The 12,402-nt window shown below is 40.4% G+C and overlaps 1 long non-coding RNA gene across 2 annotated transcripts in view; it reads left to right on the plus strand.

The window, feature by feature from the left end:
• The first annotated feature begins 2,802 nt into the window (after window positions 1-2,802).
• LOC119481473 overlaps window positions 2,803-12,402 on the plus strand; it is a 178,612-nt gene continuing 169,012 nt past the window's right edge. Inside the window, exons 1-3 of one of the 2 annotated variants that reach the window (XR_005205197.1) lie at window positions 2,803-3,063; window positions 5,087-5,234; window positions 6,417-6,630. This is a non-coding gene — a long non-coding RNA (uncharacterized LOC119481473). The remainder of the gene's footprint in view (window positions 3,064-5,086; window positions 5,235-6,416; window positions 6,631-12,402) is intronic. The other variant, XR_005205196.1, reaches the window with a different exon arrangement.

Consider the following 12,402-nt stretch of genomic DNA (forward strand, 5'->3'; position numbering starts at 1 on the left):
GTTTCCTCCCTCCATCTGCTCCTTCCCTCCTTCCACTCGTCCTTCCCTCCTGATACCACATCACTACCGTCCCCTAACCTCTACGTCTCTTTCTCAGGGGTGTTGTTATGGTCAACGTGAACTGCAGGTGAACCTCTGACCACAGAGTGTGTGTTGGTGTGTGTGTTCAGTGTGGGTGGGCTGTGGCGGTGGTCTGTCTTCGCTCCTCCATCTCTCTCTCTCATTTTCTTTGACCTTCGCCGTCTTCCTCCTCCTCACCCTGCCCTGACCTCCTCCCCTCCGTCTTTAAACTCCTCCAGTATTTTCGCTCCTTATCATTTCCTCTGTCATGCAAATTGCTCAGTTTGTATTATTTGGCTGTGTTCACACTGTCCCCCTATGTATTTTATTTTTCTCTTCATGATTGGATGGTTTCTACGACAGAGGGCCACATTGAGGGGGGAAAAAAATCTGAGATTTCGAGAATAAAGTCATAACTTTACGAGAAAAAAAAGTCGTAAAATTACAAGAATAAAGTCATAAGTTTTACGTGTTATTTTAGAGAGGAAATAGAGCAGTGTGTGTGAAAATGAGGAACGTGGAGCATCTTGTGAAGTTAAACTTTAGTTTAGGTTTCACAAATAAGGAAATACTTCATCTTTTGGCTCATCAGCACCACATTATCATCAGTATCAGGACCTTGAAAAGATTGTGCAAGAAACTGTGTTGTCCTCTAGCCCGTTTTGTCGGTTGCAGCTAATATGTTTTCCTAATATTACGACTTTTTTTCTCGTAAAGTTACAACTGTATTCTCGTAATATTACGACTTTTTCCTCGTAAAGTTACGACTTTATACTTGTAATTCTACGACTTTTTTTCTCGTAAAGTTAGGACTTTATTCTCGTAATTGTACGACTTTTTTTCCCCTAAATTTATGACTTTATTCTCGTAATATTACGACTTTTTCCTCGTAAAGTTACGACTTTATACTTGTAATTTTACGACTTTTTTTCTCGTAAAGTTAGGACTTTATTCTCGTAATATTACAACTTTTTTCTCGTAAAGTTCCGACTTTATTCTTGTAATTTTATGACTTTTCTTCTCGTACAGTTATGACTTTATTCTCGCAATTTTACAACTTTTTTCTCGTAAAGTTCCGACATTATTCTCGTAATATTATGACTTTTTTTCCCCTAAATTTATGACTTTATTCTCGTAATATTACAATTTTATTCTCGTAATATTATGACTTTATTCATCGAAATCTCAGTTTGTTTTTTTTCCTGAATGTGGCCCTAATACTCCGTCGTATGTATCTAATCTGAAAAGCTGCGGTGGAAATCTAAATAAAACGTCCAGAGACATGAACGCACGCACTGCAGGTTTAAGCTAAATAAACTCTTTTAAAAAGCCTCTTGGATCAGCTGGAAAATGCTTCGTCATAAAGCTGTAAACATGACTGTTTTTCATACTTACATACAGTTTGAATGCCTGACTTTTCCTTGTAGTGGAGTATTTTCACAGTGTGGTATTAGTACTTAAGTAAAAGATCTGAGTACTTCTTCCACCACTGGCTGCATCTAACTACAACGGAGTAAATTATTTTCCTATATTTCATCCAAACAGAACGCGTAAACCCGAGTTTAGAGGTCAAACGGTGAAACATCGGCGCTCGCTGACGGACAGCTTCATCCACTCAAAAGGGATTAGCACTCTGGATGCCTCAGAGGTGTCGGTGCAAGCTGTTAACGCACATCTGTACACATGTGAGCACTTGTGTGTAGTGTTTGCAAGCTGATATCATACGTCTGCGTGTGTGTGTGAGAGTTTGTAAGGTGATATCAGCGGCCTGAACTCTGGCAGCGTGGAGGACTCTCAGGTACAGATGGAGGCTACTGTGGTTTTACAAGTGTTTGATGTTGTAGGCCTCCTCGCCGCTGCATGTGTGTGTGCGAGGTGATAATGAAACAACGAGAGTCCTGTTTGCCAGCCTCCCCTCCGGTCATTTTCCATCATGTGGGGGTTGAACCGGGTGAACTTTGACCCCTCCATGTTCAAAGCTGTCCTAAACACACACCTACAGAATGTACGCTGCCTGTAAACAAAACATTTCTTTTATTATTCAGAGAAAGCAGATTTATTTCATGAGTAAGTCTGATTAACATAGCAGTGAGATGAGATAACAGGAAAGACATTAGGAGGAGGGCTGGTGATGGATGTGATCGAGAGGAAAAAGGAAAACAGGAAGTGCTTTAAAGGAATAATGTGTAACATTTAGGGGGTAGAAATGGAATATAATATTGATAACTATATATTCTTTAGTGTATAATCAACTGATAATAAGAATCGTTGTGTCTTGTTACCTTAGAGCAGGGGTCAGCAACCTGCAGCTCTTCAGCTCCTCTCCAGTGGCTCCCTGTGGGTTTTTAAAAATGGAAATGAATAACAGTTTTTTGTTTACATTTTCATTTTTATTTATCATTGTTGGAGTTCTATGTGTGACAGAGTATTAGGACCAAATTGAGGGAAAAAAAGAAATCTAAGATTTCGAGAATAAAGTCATAATATTATAAAGAAGTAATTTTAAGTGTTATTTTCTTTTTTTCTCGTAATGTTATACCTTTATTCTCATTATATAAATGGCGGAAGCGTAGCTTTAGTGCTGGGCGCTGATGCTGTAATGGAACGAACAATTGACCTTCAAATCTTGGCAATATACGGTCTTTGTGTATTTGCGTTCTTTGCGTATTTGCGAGGTAAAATGACTGTTTTTTTTAATGGAGTCTGGTTCAGTCTTGAAGAACCCATACTCTTACAATTGAGATAATTTAATCCTCGTGTCAATTATTACAGTATTCAAATGTTCAAGTTTCATCTTTTGGGTTGCAGATGTGTATTAGTATCCTACTGGTCACTGTTAAGACTATGCAGCCAGTGCAGATAGCCGATACAGATCCTTGTTTGGGTTTATTGTGCGTCGATCTGTTGGTAATGCCTTAGAGTTCCAGTAGGGGGTTCAATCAACAGAAGACTGATAATGACAGCTGCAGGTGTGTTCACCTCTTTCTCCCTCACCTGTTGAAGGTAAATCCCGTCCACAAAATACTGTAAACTTGTGTATTAATAGTTTCTGCTAGTTATGGCTTATTTCATCAAGGTAAGAGCCTAGTTCATATTAAGTTAAAAATATATCCCTTAATACAGATTTCATGTAATAACTTGGCTCATTGAAATATTTAGAACAGGTTAAAAAGTCATTCAGTGTGTTTTTGTAATGTTCAACACAAAACTCCCTTCACTTTTCCCTCTATTCAAGGGCACAACAGCATCAGATTCTTCTAGCTTGATGTTGACAGTAATGTACTTTTTACACATATTTTACACGTTTGTCCAGAGTATCATGTTTTCTTTCTCTGGTGTGTGCGGTGTGACTGTGAGCATCAGTTGTTTTCTTTTCTGCAGTCCATATATACCACCAACACACGGCTGTAAAGTCATTTTTACACGCCATGCTCCTCTCATTAGTCCTCGTGTTAACTAGCAGTGAGGAATGCAGTTGAACAGCTCAGTGGAAAAAGCAATATAATTTAACAAGATTGCTAATCAGCAGATTGTTGAGGTGTGTAGTCACCGGTGTGTGTGTATGTGTGTGTGTCTGTGTGTGTGTGGAGCTCAGGTGGGAGAGGTGGTGGTGGTCTTTACCTCATCCTCTGGTTCATCTCAACCTCCTCAGATAGGAGCAGCTGCAGGGTGATGTGGTGGTTAGAGAATGTCTTAGATCAGATGTTTGACCCGGTTACAGACACACATCGGCACACACACATGTCCATAACGCAGCTTCACACTGGTGTTCCTGATGTGTTCAAATACAAGCATTACAATTCTGGTCAAAGCATGATGATGCTGCTACATGTACAGTATATATATATACATCCTTATAGTCAGGGTATTAACGTTACATACAGTAACTCAGATGGCACTCCCAGTTTGGAGGAACAGCGTGGCTGTGGACGCCACGTTAGTTCAGATCCGACAGTCACACAATAGGCTCGTTGGAGATGAACCAGGCCTGTGCAGGATCGATCACCGGCGATCGCAGCGCAATGCACGCCGGTTAGATTTGTGTACGACTTGCTGTCGACTCGCTCTGACGTCGTGCACACGTGGGCGACGATAACCTCACGAGATCGAGGCGGCTGCAGTTTTTAGAGCCAGATGCCGCAGTTGTTCTCCACCGACTGCAAAACCCAGGGCATGATGGGAAACGCCTGATCAATGAGCTGATTGTAATATTTAACACTAGATTGTAGGATATTAGTCTCATGTTGTGCAATGAAGGTTTTATCTGTTAACAAATACATCATGTATGGTTGATAATAATAATTATTATAATAATGAAGGTTATTTATATAACACTTATCAAAACGTGTGCTCATTATGTGTTTTACAAGGCGGACATAAAAATAATAAAGGATAGAATCTAATACCAGATAAACACACATTTCCACATAGATTTACAAACAAATATAAATAAATCCCAACGTGGTCTGAAAACTACAAGTGGCCTACAGATCGGATCTAACAGGAAGTTACTTTGTCTGTGACTTCCTGTAATTTTTTGAAGGCGTGTTCTGACAGGTAAAATTACTGTTTTTGTGAATGGAGTCTGGTGGTTTTGAAGAGAGTGATATAACGGCATCAGTTCCCGTCAGAAAGGGCTGTCTTATGGCAAGGTAAAGTGGTGAAAATATTCTGAATACACTTAAACTGATATTGATTTTTTTTTTTCAGTTGCTAAAATATGTTTTTCCATTTGAAAAACCCAGAAAAGAACGCAGATGTAGTCGACCTTTAATTTGGTCTAAAGATGTGTGTTGTAAGTTGGATAAATATGGTTGAAAAGTGAATGTTTTTTAAACATTTAGGGTTCATTTTCAATGACTTTATTTCGGTGTGTAGTAGGGATCATCTTCACATTAAAATATACTGTAAACTATCCATTTAAATTTTGATGAGACACGATTACATGTGACTAGACGTTTTGTTTTTTTCCCTCAGTTTGTCCTCTGTCAGTCACTTATTATTGTTTTGATTCTCTCTGTTTTAGGGTCAGAAATCAACTCATTGGCTGAGCTCAATCAGGTTCCCTGTCATGTGACACATTTCCTCTCATGTGACTTCAGACCAGGAAGTTGTTCTCCTGTCTAGCAGAGATGTCTGCTCCCATCTGCAAACACCCTCGGCTTCAAATGAAGGTATCTTCTGCATTTTATAAATCACTTTTAGAGATCAGCTTTGTGGTTTTGTGTCAGTGTCGTTCACACTGCTTGTTAATTTACCTGAAGTACCTTCTGTACTGTGTGCTCGTCAAACCAGCTCATTTCAGTTTCAAGCAGTTTCAAGTTGAGATTAAAAGATTTACAGAAAGATGCAGATCCTGTCTTAACTGTTTGGTGACTACGGTAATTAGTGTTAGAATCTGATTTATGAAAAAAGCTATTACAGATGAACAGTTCTTATGTCAGTGTTCCTTAACTTAAGAGAGGAAAGATGTTTTGCAGCATCCCAACTTCCCAGAGTCTTAAATAAACTACTAACTTTAGGTTAACCGTTAAGCTCCTAAATTTCACTTTTCCACCACTTCTTCTCCCTCTTGGACATCAGAGCTGCTCCTCTTCGTATCACTTGTCAGTGTTATTCTCTTTTTGAAAACTCTTGAAAAACTGAGCAGTCTTTCATTTATCTCCAGAGTTATTGTTGTTGTAAATTTCCCAAAAAGAGCATCTTTGGATTTCTCTACAGATGTTACCAACACCTCTAAAACTCATCCGTCTTGGAAGTTGCCGTTGTTTTTGCTCCATTTTTTTTAGTACGTTTCAATAAGGGCCATCAGTTGATTAAAATATTTAATCGCACATTTTTTATCTGTCCAAAATGTACCTTAAAAGGAGATTTGTCAAGTATTTAATTCTCTTATCAACATGGGAGTGGACAAATATGCTGCTTTATGAAAATGTGTGTATATATTTATTATTGGAAATCAATTAACAACACAAAACAATTACAACAACAAAGAAAGTGGGCATTTCTGTAAAGGGGAGACTTGTTGCTACCCATAGAACCCATTTACATTCACACATCTGGAGGTCAGAGGTCAAGGGACCCCTTTGAAAACGGCCATGCCAGTTTAAGTTTGGAGTGTTATTTAACTTTCTTCATGACAAGCGAGTATGACTTTGTTGGTACCGATGGATTCATCAGGTTTTCTAGTTTCTTATGAACCTACCTTTTAAAACTGAGCCCACTACAACCTAAAACAAAATGAATGCTGGTCTTTAGAGTTGAAAGCAAATATATTTGACCTTCATAAATGAATGTCTTCCGTCCTCCTTGTGACCTCTGAAAACTGTGAAAACACATTCCTGAATCCTCCCCAGATAACCTTCCTCTAAAGCCCCTCGTCCCTCTCCGTACCTTCAGATGTCCCGACCTTCACGGAGAGTTCAAACAAACCTGCCCAAAGTTACGAGGGAGGAGAGGCGAGCCGGAGGAGGAAGAGGAGGAAGAGGAGCGTGAGAGCAGCAGAGCTGACGTCCAGACGTATTCTGAGGGGACTTTTAAAGGAAACGGCTCGGACATTGTGAAAGAACAGTAAGTGTGAAAAACACAGGCACCCCTCACACGTCTTCAAGGTCTTTGACGGATGTCACTCACACACACACACACACACACACACACGCACACACACACACACACACACTCTTACAAACGGTCCCTACATGTCAAGGAGAGGCTCCTGACATCCAACACTCAAACGGCTTCCTGTGAGGGACAGGAAGTCAACAGGTCAAGGAGACTAAAACGCCTTGTTGTTCATGTGTTTGCCGCCATTACTGTACGTGTGTGTGTTGTGCAGTGTGGGAGCTGTAACTGTGTCCTGTCTCACAGCAACAACAATGCCCGTCTTTGTTCAGCTTGACTTCTATTGTTGTGTGGTTGAGTGTGTGGCCTCTAGTTTGAGTTTTTACCAAACCAGCGGGACGTTATGATTACAAATTAGCATCAGTGCTAATAAGATTTCAGGCCCGTATACGAGGGACTTTTATTTTGTCTCGTTAAGAAAGGAGAGGGGGGTATTTATTTTGTTCGCTTGTTAAAGGCAGCCCTTAACGACCTTTGAGGCTGACAGTAAAAACGGCGATGAAGTGAAATGAAGTGTGTTTTCGGGGCTGTGGCAATCTGCTGGAGATGTTGTGGAGGTTTTTTTGTCCTTAAAGGGATAGTTTGGGTGTTTTGAAGTGGGTTTGCATGAGGTACTATATCTACTGTAGGTATATTACCTACAGTTTTTCACCGCTTTATCTTGACACATAACGCCTTTAACAAATATTGCATATTAAAATTGATTAATTGTGCAGCCCTAGTCCCATGTGCCCAAATACCAGATATAGTATGATAAAAAAAAATGTCTGTATCTCAGAAACTACACGGAGCACAATCAAGTTTTGGTATCTATGAACTCATAACAAGTTGAATATCAAAGATATGCACACATATGCAGTGTAAAGGATATATTTCATTTGGAAAACATTTAATAAAAACACTTATAGCGTTTTTCCTCATTTTCAAAAATCCTGAATTTGACAATTAATAAAAGTGTGATTTTTCATGCGATCTAAAAATTTCAAAGTTGTACTTTTAGATACTCGCCCAAACTATGTCCGTACCAAATTTCTAGGCTTTTGACCAATCGGAACAAATATTTTTTTGAGGTTATTGGAGTACAAAACCACTAAAAAGTATTTCCTCATGTTTGTTTGTGTATTTCTGTGTACGTCAGACATTGTGTGTTCATGTTTGTGTTTTGTGTGATGGTGCCCGCATTGTTTTGCCTGTGTATGCTGTGTTTAAACTCTTTTGCACCCACATTGTATTTTTATACTTTTGTTTGTTTGTTGTCGGTGTTTAAGTGCCTTCTTGTGCGCCCGCTGTTTGTGTGTTTGTGTTTGTTTTACAGTGTGCTTTCTGGTGGTCACAGTTGCACAATATCCCAGATAGTAAAGTTCGTTTCGTACTGTGATGATTGCTCTATAAATCTAATCACACACACACACACAGAGAGAGAGAGAGTTGGTTTCGAGAGCAGCTCATTGTTCATTGTCTCGTTGGTATGAGAGCAGAAAGTCACTGAACTCTTTATCACGGTTGCGTCCTTAAAAAGCCACAACGAGCTCAAGTTGTGTGTCTGTTTGGCAGAGCAGAGTTAGTGTTGGTGACACTTCTGAGGAAACGATGACTTATCGGAAATAGCTGCAGTCCAGGCCACCTCCGTTCAGATCCAAACCGGGTCCAGAGTGGGGCGAGACCAGGTCAATAGTAATAATGGAATAGGAACTAAAGAATGAACTTGTATCTGAGGAGTTTCCTAAAGTAACAAAAGCATGATTTTCACCTTCTGTATAAAGAGGCTGTACTGTGTTAGACGTGATGCAGCTTAAGAGGCTCCAGGAAGTAGTTATACTCAAGCTTTCTTACTTGAAGGCCATATGAGAGTCGTATCGATCTTCTCATCTCATCTCTTCCTGAAATGTTCTACTCTTCTTTCAAATGAACTCAGTTAAGAAGAAAATCTACATTTTAAATGCATCAATGTGAAGCACTTTGAGAGCAACATTAAGAGGCTCGATCTATGAAGGACTTTGTGCTCTAGTAAACAGTTTATTAAGTTCTCATAAACTCATTGGTTGTATAGATATGAAAGGTGACGAGTGTTTCAGGACGGGTCCGGTGGGTTTCTGTTTGCCGACATCGTCGCAGACATCATCGCTCATTGTGGGTAACAGCTCCGCAGATTGCCACAGCGCTCGAGTCGAACACCTCTGATGTTTTGTAATCAGGTGCTCGCTGCGCTCGCGGACTCTTTTTAGACATGATTATAAAATAAAAACAAATAACTTAAATCAAGACATAAAATAATGAAATAGAAAGACGACCAATTAGTTTTTTAAATGCTTTAAAAGCAGGAGATCAAATTCTTTACAGGATATTAAACCTTTCAACCTTCATTCCATCATAATACATTTATTACTCCTTTCTTTACAGGGATTTTATAAAGACAATATATGATGTCCATGAATATGAAATACGACTTTACACTTACTTACAATCCCTCCTCGGTGCTGAAGAGTTTGGTTCGAGGCATTTTGCTGTTAAGACTCGTCGACTTCTTGCTTTTTCACAGAATCTTCAGTTTGTATTCCCTCTGCAACGAATAGTGATGAGCATAAACGCCGTTGTGCGTGCTCGTAGATTGTGCGCCATCTGTGGAGGCCCGCGCCACGGAGCCTCGCGTGAGTATAAAACAAAGCAGAAGGCCATGACCCCGGGAAGCAGCAGCGAGGTCCGGGAGAAAGCTGCAGTAAAGCTCACGGCTGGAGCACTTTCACCCCGGGGCTTTCCAAGTCGACCTAGAGCCGGACGTGGCGCTCCGTCACAGAGGAAACGCTCCCTGACCCGCCGAGTTGAATCATCTGAGCAGACTGCGCGGACCCCACCTGTTGAGAAGTGGAAAGATATTTTCGGTTCATTATGAAACTGTGACGGTTAACAGTGGTCATGTAAACAGGTAGATGTCTGTATATATTGACAGATAACAAATAAATACCAAAATCACAACTTTCTCGACTGAGAGAAAACTCTTCCACGTTGCTTTTTCAACCTTCAGCTACCTTTTTTTTTATATCGTCTACATGCAATTTGAAACCTTCTCTTTTCCATCTCTTATTTCCTCATTTGACGAGCTTTCATGAGAGCGATCTGTCAGCGCTCCAGCCCGCTCTCTGCAGACGGCGGGCCACCCTGCCTTCAATATATAATATAATACACTTACCTTTTTATACCTCGCAACATTAAACCCTTCCAGACTCCTCAATGTCACAAGCGTTATTGATAGCGCTGGATGCCAGCGGCCCCGGACCACCGTGACGGGAAGAGAAAGAGGTTTGTTCTGACCCAGTATTGTGTGTGTGTGATTGTGCGTTCTGATTCGGGGGTCTATAATAACTCTCTAATTGGTTTCTGTCTGGGGAGAAGTGATGCCAACAAGGAGAGACGAGCCTTGGTTTAATATTTTGATCCACTCATGATGTGGTTTACTTCCCTGCATGTCTATATATTTCTGTGTCATCTCCTACCTCGTCCTGAAACATTAGACGTCTGAGGAATGTCCACAGGCTTCAGAAAGAAAAGCTGGAAAACCGTTTCCATCCATTTAATTCACTCCTTAACTCTTTTTGTTCATGTATATATTTTTATTCCCCCACTTCAGCGACTCCAGCCTTTAATATTCCCTTCTTTTGACTTGACTTGCTCTTAAGCGCCCCTCGTCATGCTCGTCATTCTTCTCGCTAATTTTATTGGTCTTTTCTTTCCTCCGTCGTTCCTCGCTGTATTTCTTTTAATTAAATGTTCCGTTTATGTGTAATTCCTAAAGCCGGCGCAGTAAAAGTTAAATCAGTGTAGACTACATGTTTGGTACAGGATGATGAAAGCGACCAATCAAACGGCCAGCTTCATGATGTAATATCCTGTCGGGGGGTTAAATCCTTTTATTTGAATGTTCTTTCTTTGCATCCTCGACTTAATGCTAAACACACACACGCTCTCATATCCTCTCACTCACCTCGGTAAAAGGGAAAGAAGGAGGTTTAGACGTCAGAGAGGAAACGGCCAGAACATGATTCCAATATGTTTTTATTGCCGCGATTATTAGATTTCATAAAATAAATCCTTTCTGAGTTGTTTTCTCAGCCTGGTTCAGGATGAACGGCGACATCATGCGCTCTCAAACTATAACCTTTAATCACCAAAGCTTTTTCTCATCTGTGTGTGTGTGTGTGTGTGTGTGTGTGTGTGTGTGTGTGTGTGTGTGTGTGTGTGTGTGTGTGTGTGTGTGTGTGTGTGTGTGTGTGTGTGTGTGTGTGTGTGTGTGTGTGTGTGTGTGTGTGTGTGTGTGTGTGTGTGTGTGTGTGTGTGCGCGACGCTTGTGTTTGTGTTTGCATGTTCAAAGGCTACAATAGAGGCTATACATCGGTGCTAATGCCGCTCCACAGCCCGGCTCACTTTCCACCGACGAACCACTTAACATTAAGACTCTTTCCTTTACTTCAGCGTCGGCCTCGTCTACTCTAATATGCTGACCTACTCTACAGTGTGTGTGTGTGTGTGTGTGTGTGTGTGTGTGTGTGTGTGTGTGTGTGTGTGTGTGTGTGTGTGTGTGTGTGTGTGTGTGTGTGTGTGTGTGTGTGTGTTTTCCAAATGCAACTGTGTTGGAGTGCGGTTTCCATCGTACTTTCACTTCAGATTATGCGTCTTGTGATCCTCAAAGATTCATGAAATCGAACCCTGTTTTCGATGGTCAGCATTTCTATGTATTTATTAGGGCTGTCAATCAATTCAAATATTTAATCTGGATTAATCACACATTTTTTATCTGTTCAAAATGTACCTTAAAGGGAGATTTGTCAAGTATTTAATCCTCTTATCAACATGGGAGTGGACAAAATATACTGCTTTATGCAAATGTATGTATATATTTATTATTGGAGCTCAATTAACAACATAAAACAATGACAGATATTGTCCAGAAACCCTCACAGGTACTGCATTTAGCATAAAACAATATGCTCCAATCATAACATGGCAAACTGCAGCCCAACAGGCAACAACAGCTGTCAGTGTGTCAGTGTGCTGACTTGACTATGACTTGCCCCCAAACTGCATGTGATTTTAGTCACGGATGAGCCCCCTATTTTATGTTACACCCCTGCAGGTCAAGGGACACCTTTGAAAATGGCCAGTACAGTTTTTCCTTGCCAAAATTTAGCGCAAGTTCGAAGCGTTATTTAACCTCTTTCCTGACAAGCTAGTATGACATGGTTGGTACCAATGGATTCTTTAGGTTTTCTAGTTGCTTCGATTGCGTTAACGCTTTAAAGAAATTAGTGGCATTAAAACGAATTTGCCAGCCCTAATTTAGCTGCTTTCCACCACTGCTACGAATGCAAACCCTTCACGTCCTACTGCTGCTGCTTCACATTAAAAGCTTTCGATTGGTGAAACACAAGTGTTTTTTACTGTGAAGCAGTCACAAGGAAATGTAATGTATACGTCACGGAGGTCAGCACCGACTGCTCGTCATAAATGCATCTACAAAACAAGGCAATAGTGTTTAGATATTGCAGAACAAGAAGGAGTCACAGTGAGCTCTTAGATGCATGAATTTGAAGGCGTATCTGGTAGAATAAAGAATGAATAAATGAATTCAGTAATATATGATAAATATAGAACATAAAGAAAAAAAAGAAAGCAGAGTCGACGGCTGACTGGACCAAAAACAATATTCTGGCTGCAGTACGAATGGAA

This window comes from Sebastes umbrosus, chromosome 22, assembly GCF_015220745.1.
Source record: "Sebastes umbrosus isolate fSebUmb1 chromosome 22, fSebUmb1.pri, whole genome shotgun sequence".
Lineage (NCBI taxonomy): Eukaryota > Metazoa > Chordata > Actinopteri > Perciformes > Sebastidae > Sebastes > Sebastes umbrosus.